The sequence below is a fragment of the Octopus sinensis genome, linkage group LG2, assembly GCF_006345805.1.
Source record: "Octopus sinensis linkage group LG2, ASM634580v1, whole genome shotgun sequence".
Lineage (NCBI taxonomy): Eukaryota > Metazoa > Mollusca > Cephalopoda > Octopoda > Octopodidae > Octopus > Octopus sinensis.
This window is the reverse complement of record NC_042998.1, coordinates 52,208,447-52,228,226: the sequence shown is the minus strand read 5'-3', so window position 1 is coordinate 52,228,226 and position 19,780 is coordinate 52,208,447. Positions and strand designations below refer to the sequence as shown.

Sequence of the window (19,780 nt, the reverse complement as noted above, 5' to 3'; positions counted from 1 at the left end):
TATAGTAGAATAGTAGAAGACACTTGCCCAAGGTGCCACACAGTAGGACTGAACCCGGAACCATGTGGTTGGTAAGCAAGCTACTTACCACACAGCCACTCCTATGCCTATATATATATATATAATATATATATATATATGACGGGCTTCTTTCAGTTTCCGTCTACCAAATCCACTCACAAGGCTTTAGTCAGCCCGAAGGTATAGTAGAATAGTAGAAGACACTTGCCCAAGGTGCCACACAGTAGGACTGAACCCGGAACCATGTGGTTGGTAAGCAAGCTACTTACCACACAGCCACTCCTATGCCTATATATATATATATATATATATATATATATATATATTTACTGTTGTGTCTGGGGAGAGTCATTTTCTCTTTTTTGCCTGATAAGGAAAATAAAATAGAATAAGTGGAAATTTTAGTGGTGAGTGTGTTACATTACAAGGCACAAAAAGAAAATGACTCTTCCCAGACACAACAGAATATGCTTCAACACACAAACTCATAAAGAATCTTGCAAACCAAATCCCAAAACGAAATACACACACACACACACACACACACACATACACACACACACATATATATATATAATTAACTAGAAATGATATCTGGATGGCTGCTTTATCATTTGGAATGAGACCATTGATAAACATTTGGAATTTAAATCAATACTAAATAATATAAACCATAACATTCAATTTACAATAGAAGAAAGCAAAGTACAGCTCCCTTTCTTGGATATTCTGATTAAAAGAAAGTCAACAACCAAATTGTAACTGACATTTATCATAAATCAATGGACTTGAAACAATATCTTCTTTTTAGATCATGCCACTCAAAACACATCAAAAGAAATATCCCCTTTAATTTAGCAAATGATTAGCACAATAGTGTCTGATGGAAATACCCAGGATCTCTGTCTTCAAGACCTCGGAACAACACTAACTGAGAGACAATATCCACCCTCACTTATAGACGTTGGAATTAAGGGCGCCAAGAAATTAGACATTAAAACACTAAGGGAAACAAAATGTAGCACCACAATACATCTCAAAACACTACCATATATATCAGCACACAACCATAGAAAAAATGAGGTATACAACACTATTATACAAAATCTACCTATGCTTACTAGGAATCGAAAAATGAACAACATTCTGAAAACATATAAATTTATCAAATGCAAAAAGCAACACAAATCACTGGAATGACTTCTGACAAATGTGGAGCTTTACTCAACTACCACGAAACCAATGGTTAAAAAATGTGGATGCCCAAACTGTGGAACACTCCCCAACCTATGCCTGTTCAAGCAAGGAGAGAGGTTCACAATTAAAACCAACTTCACTTGTGCGTCCAAGAATTTAATTTATATTATAACTTGTTCAGGTTGTGGACATTACTATATAGGACAGACAAGTATGGAATTTAGACAGAGAACCACATTACATAAGAAACAGATCTGTTTCCCACAGTACAGGCAGATTCTTTTGAGTGAACACATAGAGAGATGTGCAGGTAATATCCAACCAAACTTCACAGTTTTCCCCATCTACCAGTGCAAAGAACCAATTTTTGTACAAGAACATTTAAACAAAGAAAATTTATCTACCAAAAAATACAGAACACACCTAAATATGAGCACATAACCAACTTTGGTCTCAGTTTATATTTTAATTCATGTTCACATACCCATCACTCTAAATACTTCAACTCAGTACTTTAGCTTTTGAGTTTTTGTGTATTTATTTATCCCCTCCCCAAAATAAGAGCAATTATCTCCCCTGTCCCAAATAATGATGATCACCAATTACCTCCCCTTAGATTTTTCTACTTGTTGACTCATTGTATTCACAAACTCCTATACACAACATGGACTAAAACCTTCTTAAGAAAATACGAGATTACAATAATTTAAATGTTATGACTTAACGAAAGCAAACCTAGTCAACAAAAAACACACTTTTACTTATAAGATATATTTAAAAATATATTAAAACTATGTAAACTGTGTGCATTTTCTTTCTTTTATTTGATATGTATGTATTTTTTGCATTACAGCTCACAACATGGAAATAATCGAAATTCTTTTTCTTATGATATATAAAGTAAACAGAAAATGGAAAAATATTGATCAACAGCAATTGACTAACATCGATTATTACTTTTTAATACAAATAGACCTTATCCCATCTAACAGCTGTTTCTGCTTCCAATGCTCTATGGTATTGCCACTGAAAATTCTGGAAATAATATTCATCATATTTTGCAGCACATCCGATCTGGAACATGGAACTTCATCAGAGTGAAGAAAAATACATAGATGAGAAGAAAAGAAGAGCCGTAAGAAGAAGAAGAAGAAATGCTTCATATATTTAAATCATATCATTTTGCATATCTTCTGCTTCAGGACACCAAGTAAATGACTAAACTTGAAATATTAGTAGGTGGGTTAATTTTTCTATAGGGGTAACAGGGTGTATAAGTAGTAAAAAAAGTAAAATAAAAACTTTACCATAACAGGATACACCAGTAGGTCGAGAAAAAGAGAGTGTGATAGTGCCATAACATTTAGAAGTAATCCTAATAGTTCTTAAGATTATGTTAGTAGTACTAATTAATAGCTTATCCTAAAAAAATGCCCATCTATTAATTATAATTATTTACTTACTGAATAGGTGGTTGTAAAGACCAACCAACTATTGCCTGTAATGGGATTGACCAAAGTCCAGCTTTTGATATAATTGGTTGAATTTTTAAAGAAAGGCACGCTATAAAGACTGTTATACAGGTAGATGTAAATAAATAAATAAATAAAAACTAAAAGTATGGAGAAATAGCATATGTTGTAAGTGGCCCAAAACCACTCAGGACATCATAAATAAAAACAAACGAACATGTAAATTGGGACCATGCAAACGAATGAACAACGTCCACAGTGTCATTAAAACCTAGAGAGGTCCCTATTTGGACCATTGCAAGTAAAGGTGGTAGGAGAGGACGAAAGATAGGACAAATGCTTTATAAATAGGAGTGATAAATTAGTAGACAAAGAAAGGAAATTAATTATTAAGAAAGTGAAAAGGGAAGGGGATAAAACTGGGACTACAGTTAAGGGGAGACTACAGTTAAGGGAGGTAATGGCTAGGGCAGTGCCCTACATTTAGAAAATTATAATACAAAGTCTAACTTCCGAACTAACAATCACAGTACCCAAGCAGTGGTCTTACTATACAAACAATAATTGGCTAAACATACCCAAATACATTCAGCCTAGTGCTCCTATGAATAATTATAAGTACAAATCCTCCAAAATTAATTAAATGATTAGAATTTAATTATTTGCTAATCACTATTATTTTTGCAGATGCAGGCTCAAAACTACAGCTTGCTCAATCATACTTAATGTATATTATTATATTGTTGTTATTACTAACATGCTTGGGTGCATACCACAATTGCACTCCCATGCATACAATACTATGCCTAAGAACAATAATAGCTCATAGGGAAGTGCCAAATGCAATACAAAGTACAAGCAGATACTATCTAAAGAGTTGTGAAGTTGATATTAAAGTGTTGAATTTTGTAATGTGAAGGGGTTTCTAAAATGAGTAAAACTAATAGGAGGTCACCAATAAATGGAAGTAGTCCCATGCTGACTGAAATTAGGTCCAGAATGAAATTTAAGTGTTAAACAAGCTAACACATGGTGTAGAAAGTAAAGTTAGTTGCAAATAAAGCCATTTCTAAAGTGGTAGGTACAGGTTCATTTAGTGGGGTAATGGATATTTATGTCCTTTTTATTTTAAATTAGGTTCGTATTTAAAAGAACTGGTATTATTAAAAGGGGGTGAGAAGATTGCATTAAGGAGGGATAAATTAATAAATAGATTATATAATTTAGTTATTATGTGTAGGAGGTGGAATTTTAAATTCAGATATGCTGGTGTAGGAATATTAAAGCTGGATTACCTATAAGAGACCTAGGTGTGTAATACTATTAAACTAGCTTTAATTGGAAGCTAATAGATGCCATCATTTAGTATTGAATTCTACTGTTTCTGTGGTGAAGAGCTCTGGGTGCTGTTTGTGGAGATGATGCAAAGGGGTACTTAATATCATTTGTACTTAGAGAAGATAAACTTACCATTGTGCAGGCAAGCTTTATTTCTCTCTTCCCTCAAAGTAAGTAATGAGTATCAGGCCTCTAGTATGAAACATTTCTCATTGATGCACAGATGGCATTTCTTATTTTTTACATTGTACAAAGGTGTGGTGGTGAGGAATTTCCATTCTAAAATAAATCTAATATTTTTATCTTTAAGCTCCCAAATATATTTACTTAATCCGGTCGAGTTAATCTTATTTCTATTTCTGAAAGTGTGTTGGTGTGCGGCTAGCCTTCGTTTCATTTCATTTTGGGTACTTCCTATGTATAGCTTTTTACTAAACTGTGTTGTGACTGTGCACTGGTAAATTACATTTTTTCTTTTACAAGTATTTTCAAAGGCGCAATTATCTTTATTTCTACAGTTGCACTGGTTGTGCTGTGGGTAGAATTACTTACTAGTGAGTTGGTGTAAGGTGTATTATGATTGATAGCGTTATTATGGTTGTGAGTGTTATCATTTCTATGTTTGGGATGGTTATAGGGGTTGTAATTTTTATTCTTACTATTGTTGTTATTGTTACTTCTATCTAAATAAAAAAAATGTCTAGTTTTAATTTACTTTGAACTTTTAAACCTAAACCAAACGAAAACAAAAGAGATCTATTACATGAAGCTTGAGCAGCTTAAGTCAGCGCTAGAAGGAAAACGACCATCTTTGGTTTCAAGATAAATGGTGTTCTTCCATCAGGATAATGCTCGGCCACATACAGTGAGGATGACATTCCAAAAGCTGGAGCAGTTTGAATAGGAAGCGATGCTCCACCTACAATATTCACTGGACATTGCCCCATCTGATTATCATTTATTTCACAGTCTTCAAAATCATTTAGACAGAAAAAATATGAATCTTGTAGACGAGGTCAGAAGAGTAATGGAGGAGTATTTTTCTTCATGAGCAAATGAATGTTGGAAGAAGAGGGGCTTTGCAAGTCTGCCAAATAAATGGAAGGGCATTGTAGAAAATGAAGGAGAGTCTATTTTAGATTTAAAAGAACTTTGTTCATCTTAATTTTGAAAAGTAAAAGTATAAAAAACGCATTATTTATGGGATGACCCAATATTATCTCAACTGTATAGATTTCCTGAAGTATATAATATCAATAATAATAACAATAGGGATTATTACGAAGTAGCATAGCATTACCTTTAATTCTTTATATATATATCTACAGTTAAGTCGAAGGATATTAAGACCCTGAAGAAACTGCCCTATTATTATAGTAGGGTTGCAATTTCAATGCTTACTAATCGGTGCAGTTGAAACTTATATATGAAAGGAGTTAAAGGTAACGCCATGTTACATTGTAACAATTATCATTATTATTATTGTTATAATTGTTGATATATACATACATACAAACATATATATATATATATATATATATATATATATATATAGCCAGTACCGCATTGACTGGCCTCCGTGCCGGTGGCACGTAAAAAACACCATCCGAGCATGGCTGTCTGCCAGCCTCGTCTGGCACCTGTGTCGGTGGCACATAAAATCACCCACTACACTCACGGAGTGGTTGGCGTTAGGAAGGGCATCCAGCTGTAGAAACACTGCCAGATCTGACTGGCCTGGTGCAGCCTTCGGGCTTCCCAGACCCCAGTTGAACCGTCCAACCCATGCTAGCATGGAAAGCGGACGTTAAACGATGATGATGATGATGATGATATATATAAAACATAGACACATAGTTTCTGTCTACCAAATTCACTTACAAGGCATAGGTCAGCCTAAAGCTATAAAGGAAGATACTTGCCAAATGTGCTGTACAGTGGGACTGAACCTAAAACTATATGCAAACTTCTTAACCACACAAGTAAGGCTGTGCTTACGTAGAAGAATAAAAAAGTTAAACTGAAAGATGCAATATTTATTGTTCCAGTGGCACACCAATGCTAATAATAATTTTCAAAAAATATCAGCTAGCTTAATATACACATGCATATGTATAAATACTCATACATGTAATATCGTTTACAGAAGTGTTTACAAAGGAGGAAAATTACGTTTTTTTTTCCTTTTTAAACCTAAGCTGAAGTTAAATATTTTATTGTGACAGGTTTATTTACTTAGCAGCAAGTTTCACAAACTTCATGTCGAGTTCCTTATTAAATACTAGCACACCTTGAATGAACTCAGGTAACTCATTGATAAACTCAAAACCAAAATGAAAATAGTAATAATAATAATAATAATAATAATAATAATAATAATAATAATAATAATAATAATAATAATAATAATAGTAATAATAATAATATTCATGAATGAATAATAATAATAATAATAATAATAATAATTGTGAATGAATAAATAGAATAAAATAAAACTAAAAAATTACTTTGCCAAGCTGTTACATTATCGATATATAAGCAACATAGATTTAGTGGCCAACATTAGTTTTTTGCTTTCCAGTTCCCATTTGTTTATTTTTATGTTTGTTATTTCTGTTTATGCATCTTTTATTTGCTATTGACAATTTATCATAATACGACAGCTGAAAAGCTGAAGTTATGGTTTCATATTGTACAATACAGCAATAGCAATAGAACTTTTGTTGTAAATATCAGGTTACTTTCATTTACTTTTATGCCTTAATGGAAACTACATATAACTGTTGAACTAACAAGGGAGCTGTTGCATATTTACTTGGCCAGCTTAAGAAGAAATAATACTTTCGATGATGTGATCTAGGATAGACGATGCCTCCTCAAGCCTTTTAAAATAGATGGTGATTGGATGATCTTGTTTGAGATGCCTTTGATTATATGTGTTTAGTCAGCGAGAATATGGTATTTAAAACAACAATAATCAGCCTTCTTGAAGAGCCTACAAAAGTGCATCTATTCATGCCTTTGACCTGCAAAAAATAGCAGCTAACTCCCCTTCAAATACATCCTACCAACTTTAAAAAATGACCTCTCTTCCCAAAACTCTAACCTTTAACTCAGTGGAACATTAAGGATGTGACTGTTGGATGGGGTGTGGTTTATAGCAAGCTATGTCTGGTAAATTCATTATCATCAATTCATTGTCATCGATTCAAACATGATTTTGAATAATGTAAATTTGAATTTTTGTGTTGATCATGTTGTAAAAAAAGTGCAAATTTAAATTAAGCTTATTTGTCTTCATATTTTATACATACTACTAGGAATATTGCCCGGCTCGTGTGCTCATGCATTCTATGCACGTGCGAATTAAGCTAAACTTGGATGAAGTCCAATCAAAATTCAGTTATTTTGATTTTAAAATCAAGCATTTAATGCTCTCTATTTTTGCGCTTATGTGTTCCATTTCCTCAATAGGAAGTACGTAGAAGCATTTCATAAATTTTTGTTGATCAAATTGTTGAATTGTTCGTTTAGATCAGTATTTCTCAACGGGGATTTCAGGGGAGAGTTTCAGGGAGTCGCTGGCAATGTATCGTGATGATCAAAAATCCAACCTGCTAAAATTTGGTTAAAGTGATTCAAACTGCAGACTCAACGCAAAATGGTCACATTTAATTCAAAGCGTTAAAAATGTTATGAAAACAATTGGTATGTGTTCACAAAGTCCAAACGGTTGATACGAAAAAACCCTCCAGGCTACATCCCGAAAATTCATTTCTTTGCCAAATTTCTACAATGTTTACGGTGATTCGTTTTTATATCTTGATTTTTTTAGTTTTCATGCAATTTACGCATGCTTGCATGCGTTGTGAACACAGTTCACGTCAAACAGCTGACTGAGTAAAGTTCACTATTCAATGCATGGGATAAGGCCTAAACAAACACATTATCGATTTTTGCACTTGCGAGATGAATTTCGGAACAGAAATAGCGCAGTTCAATTTTCATTCACCTAAACTTTAAGTGACCCATTTTTGGTGGTCCTACGATTTGTTGTCTGGGAGGAGGTGTGCCTGGAAGTTAAATACACAGACACACAAGTTGAGTTTTATATATATAGATGTCTCAACCCAGAAGATAAAATTCCTGATTACACATTACTTTCGATTCTTTTGCAATAAAATAATTTCTATTAATGATAGATACTATGAATATATTTTCTCAGTAAACTTTCCTTGCAGTGAACTTTCTCCATGGTGAAATTTCTTCACAGTGTATTGATGATGGTAAACTTATCTGTAATCACACCAATCACCTGGTTGATGTTCATTACAACTGAATAGACCAGAGCTATGTAAAATAAAGTACTTTGTTCAAGACTTAACATGCTACCTAATCTAGGAACTAACCGTATAATAAGGAGTTGACCTTATAATAATGAGTTGGTCATGCTAACACACAAGGCCATGAGCCTTATATACATCTGAAATATATATCCTGTTAATCACAGATCTACTCAATCAATGTTGACATGTAACTAAATAACTACAGCACAGATATTATTAAAATCTTGGAGTTGTTCAGATTGTGAAGAAAAACAAGATTTTAAACCCTTTCATGGAAACATTTCTCATGAAAATACACATTCTCTATCTGCATGTTGATGTTTTCATTAATTTCAAAAATATTCTTAGCTCTGAAGGGAATTGAATGCCAAATAATAAAATTTCATACTTATTTGCTTATTAAACTGTTGTTTAAAACGCATCTTTTAATGAAAGGTTCTAACACAAAGTGATGATAGAATGTATTAATTTAGATATGAATCCTAGGAATGAGCAACTTTATAGAAAATAAATTCTTTGAAGTCTCTCAGGTGAGCTGCTATCAAAAGAATTAAATTTGGCAATTCATTCATAATAATTAATTTAACTCTTTTAATACCAACCCACTCCAAGCACTTCATCACAAAGTGTTCATATTTTATTAAGAACTTAATCAAACTCTCACAATAACATAAATGAAACTGTAAGGTTTCACTTAATATATACAGTTACATGTATTTTAATAAAGGCGGCAAGCTGGCAGAAACGTTAGCACACTGGGCGAAATGCTCAGTGGTATTCCGTCTGCCGCTACGTTCTGAGTTCAAATTCCGCTGAGGTCGACTTTGTCTTTCATCCTTTCGGGGTCAATTAAATAAGTACCAGTTACGCACTGGGGTCGATATAATCGACTTAATCCGTGTGTCTGTCCTTGTTTGTCCTCTCTGTGTTTAGCCCCTTGTGGGCAGTAAAGAAATAGGTATTTTAATAAATCTCTTCAAAACACACAGGCAATCAAACCATTAGAAATATAGCCTCAAAAGGATGAAACTCAAGCAAATGTTATAGGAAACAGAAACATGGGAAACAGAAATTTATCTCTAAGTTAGTTTGTCTGCTTTGATTGCAATTGATTTTAAATCATGATTTTATAACTGAGTGCTTTTATTGTGGCCATCTTATACCTATACCTGGCTCAGTGGTTAGAGCGACAGGCTCACAATCATGAGGTAGTGATTTCAATTCCTGGACCAGGTTGTGTGTTGTGTTCTTGAGCAAGACACTTTATTTCACATTCACTTCACTCAGCTTTAGAAATGAGTTGTGACATCACTGATCCCAAGCTGTATGGACCTTTGCCTTTCCTTTGGATAACATCGATGACATGGAGAAGAGAGGCTGGTATGCATGGGTGACTGCTGCTCTTCCATTAACAACCTTACCTGGACTCATGCCTCAGAGAGTGACTTTCTAGGTGCAATCACATGGTCATTCAAGACCAGAGAGGATCATTACCCTTTTTTCTTTATTTTTCAGGAATGAGTTTTTTTTTAATATTCTTTTTCTTCTTTTTCCTTTTCCCGCTTTTTCTTTTATCTTGTTCTTCTGTTTCCTTGCAAGTTACTTGGCAACCTCACTCCTGCCAGTGGCACAACAAAAACAAGCACCCAGTACATTCTATAAAGTGGTTGGTATTGGGATGGTGGAATCCAACCATAAAAAAACTTGCCAAAGATGGCACTGGAGCTCGTGGCCTTACAGCTTACTGAACCTTGTCGAACCATCCAACCTAGGGACATTAAATGATGATGGTAGTGGTGGTGGTGGTAGTGGTGGTGGTGGTGGTAGTGGTGATGGTGGTATTGGTAATGAGGATGATTCTACAGAACTTTGAAAGTGTTGAAAGACGAGCTGTAATGTCACTATGGAATGTGAACATCATCATTTTACTCAAACACTAGCAAAATAAAATGCCAATGTCCGAGCACATTCACACACACACACACACACATCCATGCACACACAGAATGGGCTAACTATGGCTTCTGTCTTACCAAATTTATTCACAAAACACTGGTCAGTTCAGATAGTCATAAAAGACACTTACCCAATGAGCTGCACAATGGGACTGAACCTGAAACCACATGGTAACAAAGTGAACTTCTGAACCACACAACCACATCTGCACCTTACTTGAATATTAAATATTATACTTCTTTGTATTGTTGTATTTTGGGATGGTCATTCTATTTATTATTATTTTTTTTTTGCCAAATAAACACATGCACTATATGTATATTTTTTTTCATCACTCATTTATTACTGTTCTTATTTTATTATTTTAACACCTGTCCATTGTCTGGAAATCTTTCATCACATCTGTGACCTCTTCAGTGACACTTTTCCTTTCCATGAGTGTTCTTGCTCCACTTACTCCATTCACAGTGGAGCAAGAACTCACACGGAAGCGAAAAGTGTCACTGAAGAGGTCACAGATGTATGACAAAAAATTTCCGAAAAATGGACAGGCATTAAAATAATAAATAAAATAAGAACACTAAAATAAGAATAAATTAGTGAAGGAAAAAAAATAATCTATATATATATAAAGCTGAAGTTGTCTGTGTATGGCAGGTTTAGTAGCCTTCAACTAACACTATCTCCTCTGAGACCCTGCTGTGCAAGTTGACCAAAATTGAGAATATGATAGAAGGCTTGCTCTTCCTTCCGTAGAAGAAAAAATTCAAATCGGACAATGTTAACACCAAAAATTATTTACATCAAAAAGGTGCTTTTCTTCTATGAAAATCCTTATTTTTTACGATTTTTTTACTGCTGTGTCACCATTTTTCGGTGTATTTCAACCAGAAAAATGTTCACTTAGAGAGAATAACAAGCTACATAATACAAAATTTTTACTTTTCAAAAACTCCAATTCTAAAGGGTCGAAACAAGCCCAAGCTAGTAATAAATAAAATGACTATTACGAAATACAACATCTGCTTCAACACACAATTTCCCATCAGGAATCTCGCAAATCGAATTGATAAACTATATTTCTTTGATTATTCTTTAAGATTATGGTGAGATGATTGAAATATTATTTTCACTATTTTAAGTTTGCTTTCAATATTGATACAATAAATGAGTGGTTCTCAACCATTTTTTTTTTATCTATGGACCTCTTTGATTTCTATTTTACTCTGGTGTCCCCTCGTGACCATTTGATGTGTAAAAACTAGTTTTATAGATAATTCATTCAAAATTCATATTTTCCTTTCCATATGTTAACTTGTGTATGTTGAATATAAATAGATACATCTTGCTGTTTCTTGCAATAAATACATCTAAGGCAAAAATTTTTCCATGGACCTTTGAAATACTATTGTGGGTCCTCAATTTACTATTTTGTTGTGTGGAAGCCCCAAAGTCTTATATGGAGCCCCAGGAGTCTTATGGATCTGGTTGAGAAACACTCCTAGAGATGATACAGGCTTTTTAGAAAGATGATCTGTTGTTAAATTTTTAGTTATAGTCATAACCCATGCCAGCATGGAAAGCAGACGTTAAATGGTGATGATGATGATGATGATGATGATGGCAATGATGAGTATGTGATAGTAAATATACCTTGTTGTTGTTGTGTTACTCTTGGTCAACATTGACCAAGCAGACATATGATCAAAGGTGTTCAAGATTTGATCATTCAAACTTTATCTAATCCAGTACAAACTTACCAAGAAGGAAATACATGCATGGTAGGAAGATTTGTCTGCTACTTGTGAAATGCCAAGTAACAAATTAAAGACCAACCCTCTTCATTGATTTGTATGTAATTGTGCTTTGCAGTTAGGTGAGATTTGATAACGGGTTATAAATAATAGATATGCTTTGTTTAAAAATAATTTAAAATTATCATGATTGTTTTCAGTTTTACAGTGGTTGTGAAGAAAGAGAAAATTGTCTTCTTTGTCAGTCTGTTTGTCTGTCTGTCTGTCTGAATGCATGTATGTATGTATGTATGTATGTATGTATGTATGTATGTATGTATGTATGTATGTATGTATGCATGTATGTATGTATGTATGTATAAGGTAGTGGGGTGTTGAAAAGTTCCTGGCTTTGGGTAAAAGAAAATATAGGAGGATCAGTTAATCATGATTTTATTCAACTTATCCCCCTCTCAGATTCACATACTTATTAGAACAGTCCTGTAAAAAACTCAGAAGATTGGGTCTCCAACTGTGCTTTTCATGATACTCTTAAAACCAGGAACTTTCAGCTTCCCCTCATATGTATGTATGTATGTATGCATGCATGCATGCATGTATGTATGTATGTATGTATGTATGTATGTATGTATGTATGTATGTATGTATGTATGTATGTATGCATGCATGCATATATGTATGTATATGTATGTATGTATGTATGTATGTATGTATGTATGTATGTATGTATGTGTGTGTGTGTGTGTGTGTGTGTGTGTGTGTGTGTGTGTGTGTGTGTGTGTGTGTGTGTGTGTGTGTGTATGTCTGTGCATGTGTGTCATTATTCAGTTTATTTCAAGATTTCTTTCCAAAAAAGCTCCTTCATTGAAATTTCAACAACATCAACAGGGGATTTTTGTGTGTATATCATCATCATCATCATCATCATCATTTAACGTCCGCTTTCCATGCTAGCATGGGTTGGACGGTTACTGGGGTCTGGGGAGCCCGAAAGCTGCACCAGTCCAGTCAGATCTGGCAGTGTTCTACAGCTGGATGCCCTTCCTAACGCCAACCACTCCGAGAGTGTAGTGGGTGATTTTATGTGCCACCGACACAGGTGCCAGACGAGGCTGGCAAACGGCCACGCTCGGATGGTGTTTTTATGTGCCATCGACACAGGTGCCAGACGAGGCTGGCAGACGGCCACGCTCGGATGGTTTGTTTTTATGTGCCACCGACACAGGTGCCAGACGAGGCTGGCAGACGGCCACGCTCGGATGGTGTTTTTATGTGCCACCGACACAGGTGCCAGACGAGGCTGGCAGACGGCCACGCTCGGATGGTGTTTTTATGTGCCACCGACACAGGTGCCAGATGAGGCTGGCAAACGGCCACAATCGGATGGTGCTTGTTACGTGCCCACAGCACGGAGGCCGTCGATGCGGTACTGGCTACGGCCACGTTCGGATGGTTTTCTTATGTGCCACGTGCCACCGGCACTGGTACCACAAAGATACAAATTCCATTGATGTTCATCTATTTTGATTTGTTTTGATTTTGATTTTCACTTGCCTCAACAGGTCTTCACAAGTGTCACAAGAAGGAAGGTATGCACAGGTGGACTGACTACGTCCCAGGTAGGGGCCATGGGTTATGGCCTGACTAGTCTTGCCGGGTCTTCGGATGGTGTTTTTATGTGCCACCGACACAGGTGCTAGATGAGGCTGGCGAACGGCCACGATCGGATGGTGTTTGTCATGTGCCCACCACACTGACTACGGCACTGATGGATTTCTTGTGTGCCACAGGCACTGGTACCACAAGATACAAATTCCATTGATGTTCATCTATTTTGTCTATTTTGATTTGATTTGATTTTCACTTGCCTCAACCGGTCTTCACAAGTGTCACAAGAAGGAAGGTATGCACAGGTGGACTGACTAGTCTTGCCGGGTCTTCGGAAGGTGGTTTTATGTGCCACCGACACAGGTGCCAGATGAGGCTGGCGAACGGCCATGATCGGATGGTGTTTGTTACGTGCCCACAGCACGGAGGCCGGTCGATGCGGAACTGGCTACGGCCACGTTCGGATGGTTCTCTTGTGTCCCACCGGCACTGGTACCACAAAGTGTGTGCCACCGGCACTGGTACCACAAAGATACAGATTCCATTGATGTTCATCTATTTTGATTTGTTTTGATTTGATTTTCACTTGCCTCAACAGGTCTTCACAAGTGTCACAAGAAGGAAGGTATGCACAGGTGGACTGACTACGTCCCAGGTAGGGGCCATGGGTTATGGCCTGACTAGTCTTGCCGGGTCTTCGGATGGTGTTTTTATGTGCCACCGACACATGTGCTAGATGAGGCTGGCGAACGGCCACGATCGGATGGTGTTTGTCATGTGCCCATAGCACGGAGGCCAGTCGATGCGGTACTGGCTACAGCCACTTTCGGATGGTTTTCTCTTGTGTGCCACCGGCACTGGTACCACAAAGATACAAATTCCATTGATGTTCATCTATTTTGATTTGTTTTGATTTGATTTTGATTTTGATTTTCACTTGCCTCAACAGGCCTTCACAAGTATCACAAGGAGGAAGGTATGCACAGGTGGACTGACTACGTCCCAGGTAGGGGCCATGGTTTATGGCCTGACTAGTCTTGCCGGGTCTTCGGAAGGTTGTTTTATGTGCCACCGACACAGGTGCTAGATGAGGCTGGCGAACGGCCACGATCGGATGGTGTTTGTTATGTGCCCACAGCACGATGGCCAGTGATGCGGTACTGACTACGGCCATGTTCGGATGGATTCTTGTGTGCCACCGGCACTGGTACCACAAGCGGTACTGACTACTTTTTATGTGCCACCGACACAGGTGCTAGATGAGGCTGGCGAATGGCCACGACCGGATGGTGTTTGTTATGTGCCCACAGCACGATAGCGAGTGATGCGGTACTGACTACGGCCACGTTCGGATGGATTCTTGTGTGCCACCGGCACTGGTACCACAAGCGGTACTGACTACGGCCACGTTCGGATGGATTAGATTTGTATATTTTGTTTTATGTATGTATTCTCATGCATATAGCTGCATATCTAGACTTGTGCATATACACTTAAATGGTGAACTTCTGGAAATTTTAACAGGTTTTTACAGTTCTAGTGATGGATTGGTTCTGTAGTTTTCAAATCAGCTTTCTCCTTTCTGGTTTTGAGAAGCTTAATTTCTCAAGATTGGTATTTAGGCAGTGTGTTACATATCCTAGTACCCCAATAATTACAAGTATAAACCTGAACATGTATGTATGTATTTCTCTCTCTTTTTCTCTCTCTGTCTCTCTGTCTCTCTGTCTCTGCCTCTGTCTCTCTCTCTCTCCCCCTCTCTCCCTCTCCCTCAACATTAACATACAGTTAGTAATGTAGATAAAAACATGCACACATTTGTTTACCTATCCATCCATTCATCCATGCATACATATACATACATAATAACAGCAAAAATTTGTAAAACATTCAAGGGATTCTTCATTTGAGGATCTTGGGTGAATATATGCGTACAGTCACATACATATAAGGAATATATATAGTCTCGCACACATAAACAGCAATGGAACTTACACACTCATGTTCCATTGTGACAAAACCCCTACAAGTGCAACTGTATCCACATACGCACACATATATGCATACATCAACCAATTCAGACAACCACAAACCTTAAGAGCTGTCTTGACTTAAACAAAAGATCTTTGCCACTTTGTTAACGACCAACATAAATTCTACAAAGGAGAAATCTTAAAAGTAAATTCCAAAGAAGAATACATACATGCATGCAAGCACATACACACAGATAGACAGACACAAGAAAAAGTATGGATCATCAGAGAAGTCAGCTGCCCTTCTAATGTGAATATCTCTTTGTCAATCAAAAAGAAAGGGGATAATTATAGACAGCTGATTTATACTAGTAATAATTGGTGCACTTGGTTTTGTGGGTGAATGCCTACATGTCATTCTGGATAAGCAAGGGTTTTCAGAAAAAGAAATCAATCAGCTAAATTGCATACTACAAATACAATTTGTAAGTGGAACAGTAAAAATATGCAAGACTTTTCTCAAGTTTAAAATGTGGTATTGTTTTTTGTTATCTACATTGCAACAATGGAGCTTTGTATCTTTGTTAGAAACCATCTTCTTCCTGAAACGAAGAACTTACCGTAAATCCTCGAGTATAATCCGCATTTTTTTCCTAAAATTTAATGATCAAAATCCCTAGTGCGTACTATATACGCGGTTAAAAATGAAAATTATTTTCTAAGCTATGTCTGAGTCTCTATTTGCTGTCCGGCAATGTTTATTCAGGCGCATTTTGTGATGTCGGGCGCGAAAATACATTAAGCTAAGCCTAAAAGCAATGAAGTCATAAAAGAATCATCCATAATTTGCAGAAAGCAACATTTATTAAAATAAAAGTATTCAGAATACAGAATAACATGTAACAAAAACAATTTGCAAACATATTTACATTCCCATATAACAGTTAAGAACATCACCATTATTGTATTATGCATGCGCGGAAGTGTTTGTTCGACTAGGTGCTGCTGGCTTAATTATGCACGACTCAAGTTAGAGACGCGGTGCATATTATACACAAGGGTTAGGTTTTTCAGAGGTACAGCCTCCTGAAAATCCCCTGCATATTATACTCAAGGGCAGACTATACTTGAGGATTTACGGTAATTAAAAACAGAAGAAAACACATATGCTATTCACTTCCCCCACTTGTTTAACAGATTTTGCTTACAAGGCATCAGTTAAGTCAAGACTGTGATACCACCATGTGAGATTAAATCTGGAACTATGTGACTGTGAAGCAAACTTCTGAATAACACAGCCATGCCTTGTCCAGCTCATGACATCATAGATGTTAAATAGATATTAATCAGATGATTATCACCACAACAAAACCACAACAGCAACATTGATAAATAAAACATTAATAAGAGTGATATTTGATATTTATGTTTCTCTTTTCATTAGCAATTACTGTAATTATGCTCTTCTCACATTTGCAAACAAAATTTCCATCATCCATTTTATTGTGACAAGTTCATAGAATACCTATTTTCTTCCACTGCCTAGTTTTATATATTCTTAAACACACATGAAGCAGTTATATCAATTCTATGACTAAAGTAGATAAATTAACGGGAAAAATAAATCAATAAGAACTAGTAGCCAACATTTGATGACTAATATGCCTGAAGGTGGTGATAACACAAATCTTCATTTCTTGGAATTTGTACATAAAAATATGTCCTGGAAACATTACTTCTGCTTCCCTACTCCAATACAGCTGCTAATAAACACAAGTATTATTACAAGAAGTAATAATAAAGTATGATGGGTTAGTTTTATAAAGTCCTCTCAAACACAAGTAGTTTTAAATAAGTGATTTAGTCTTTCTTATTTTCTTTCAAACAAGTCTATAGAGCTGACATGGTCTCACAAAATCATGAGAAATTATCTGGTCTGTATTTTCTTTTCCAAACTAAACTTGATCTTGGATGTGGGTAAAACTTATTCATTTGATAGTGCATGGAGCAACCCTAAAGACTTACGGTATTCATTCCAGCTGGCAGAAACGTTAGCACGCCAGGCGAAATACGTAGCTGTATTTCATCTGCCATTACGTTCTGAGTTCAAATTCCGCCAAGGTCGACTTTGCCTTTCATCCTTTCGGGGTCAATTAAATAAGTACCAGTTATGCACTAGGGTCAATGTAATCGACTTAATCCGTGTGTCTGTCCTTGTTTGTCCCCTCTGTGTTTAGCCCCTTGTGGGTAGTAAAGAAATAGGTATTCATTCCAGCTCTATGCACTTCAAAGCCTGTGAAGGTTTAGTGTACAGTTTGTCCTTGAGAGTTTGAAATATAAGGTTCTGTTCTTATTCTCCATCTAGCTGTTCAAATGCACTTGAAAATAACCATGACTTAAGTACCACTTGAGGGCATAAAAGGGATAGGCTGAAGAGTACTTGGTGGCAGACATTTCAAGACAACCCAAAGACAGTCAACACTACATGGAATGGATGAGCAAGAGTAGCAGCTAACTGAACCTGATGGAGGAAGTTTGTTTCCCAATGCTCTGAGCAGTGAAGAAGGACTTAAGGCTAAATGCTTGTTCTGAAGTCAATTCTCTTTGAAAGAATTGGCTGTGGTCAGAACTGGAGAGAGATGGGTTCTAACCAGTTCTAGATACCAAAGACACGTGATGCATCGAATAAACAGTGACATGTAAAATGCAGTTATTGTTGACTGAATAGACCTATTACTAACAATATTCTAGTCATGACCATCCCATCTTTCTGTATATCAGGTAGTATATGGCCCAACATAGTCTCCTTCATTTAAGACAGCACAATGAGATTAGATGGTAATATGAATGTTATTTGTAGCATGTCAAACACATAAAAACTCCCCCATTATCTTGTACAACATGCTAAATTGTATTGTAGCATTCACATTACTAAATTAAAGCATATTCCTTGCTAATCTAATTCCTTTTACCAGGATCTATGCAAAGCCATTCCCTTAAGTTGCAGAATAATATATAATCACCATTTATTACTAATTCCTTTTCTTCTTATTTTGCTAACTGCTTCAATTTCATTCTCACTTCTCCTACTGCTGTATTCTCAAGTTTCTAGTTTTAGATGTGCTTGTTTGTATATATAATAGAAAAGATATGTAGTAACATGTTGAGGGTTTTATGCATACAATAAGTGTATTTCTGATCACATGGGGTTTAAGGTTAGTAATAAATGTCTAAGTAGCAAACATTTGTTTAATGACCCAATGAGAGAACTTGTGCTTAACTTCTACATAGGTACTCAACTTACCAGAAATAGCAACCTTCAAATCAGAACCTACCATCTTAAAAACAAAAAAGATCACATTAGGCAATGTAGTCACTGGACATAAAAAAAAAAGATAATGGCTAGAATCGTTTACTTGGAGGTTAACTGACCTAGGTTAACCCTTTAGCATTCAACCAGCCATATCTGACCAAAATATTGTACCTGTTTTATGTTCAAACTTGCCAAATACAGACTCTTACACCTACACTACAATGTCTTACTAAGAGTAAACAAGGTGATGCCCCAGCATAGCTGCAGTCTAATGACTGAAACAAGTAGAAAAAGGAATCCCAAAATCTCAAAGCTAGAAGATAATATCTGATTAATTCAAAGCAATGTGAATAATAAGTGTAGCAAACTCTCTCTCTCTTCTCTCTCTCTCTCTCTCTTCTCTCTCTCTCTCTCTCCTCTCTCTCTCTCTCTCTCTGTTATATATACGTGAGTACAGACATAGTAGATAACAGCTAGCTTTCGGCTGCTCTTTTGGACCCTGTTGTGTCCACTACTCTGATTGGTTGGTATTGGTGCAGTTTGTCTTTTGCTCTGTTACATGCCAATATGCAACTCAACCAATCACAGCCTTCTGTAATTGACTGTGCGATGTATTAAAGGAGCCATTCTTTCTCACCTCTCCTTCGCACGGTCGTTCTACATAAACATTACATGTGACAAACTAATCTGAATGCTAAAGAATTAAAGAACAATAGCAACAATGTAGAGATCCCTTTGTTGGGTCTAGAAACCAACACACAAATACCCTTTTCCTTGATACATCTTGTGAGTGACTGTTCTT

The 19,780-nt window shown here is 36.2% G+C and overlaps 1 long non-coding RNA gene across 1 annotated transcript in view; it reads left to right on the top strand.

Annotated features, from left to right (window-relative positions):
- The window catches only part of LOC118767908, an 18,104-nt gene extending 2,830 nt beyond the window's left edge, over positions 1–15,274 (top strand). Inside the window, exons 2-3 of the long non-coding RNA XR_005003821.1 lie at positions 1,519–1,528; positions 15,116–15,274. This is a non-coding gene — a long non-coding RNA (uncharacterized LOC118767908). The remainder of the gene's footprint in view (positions 1–1,518; positions 1,529–15,115) is intronic.
- Positions 15,275–19,780: the final 4,506 nt, after the last annotated feature.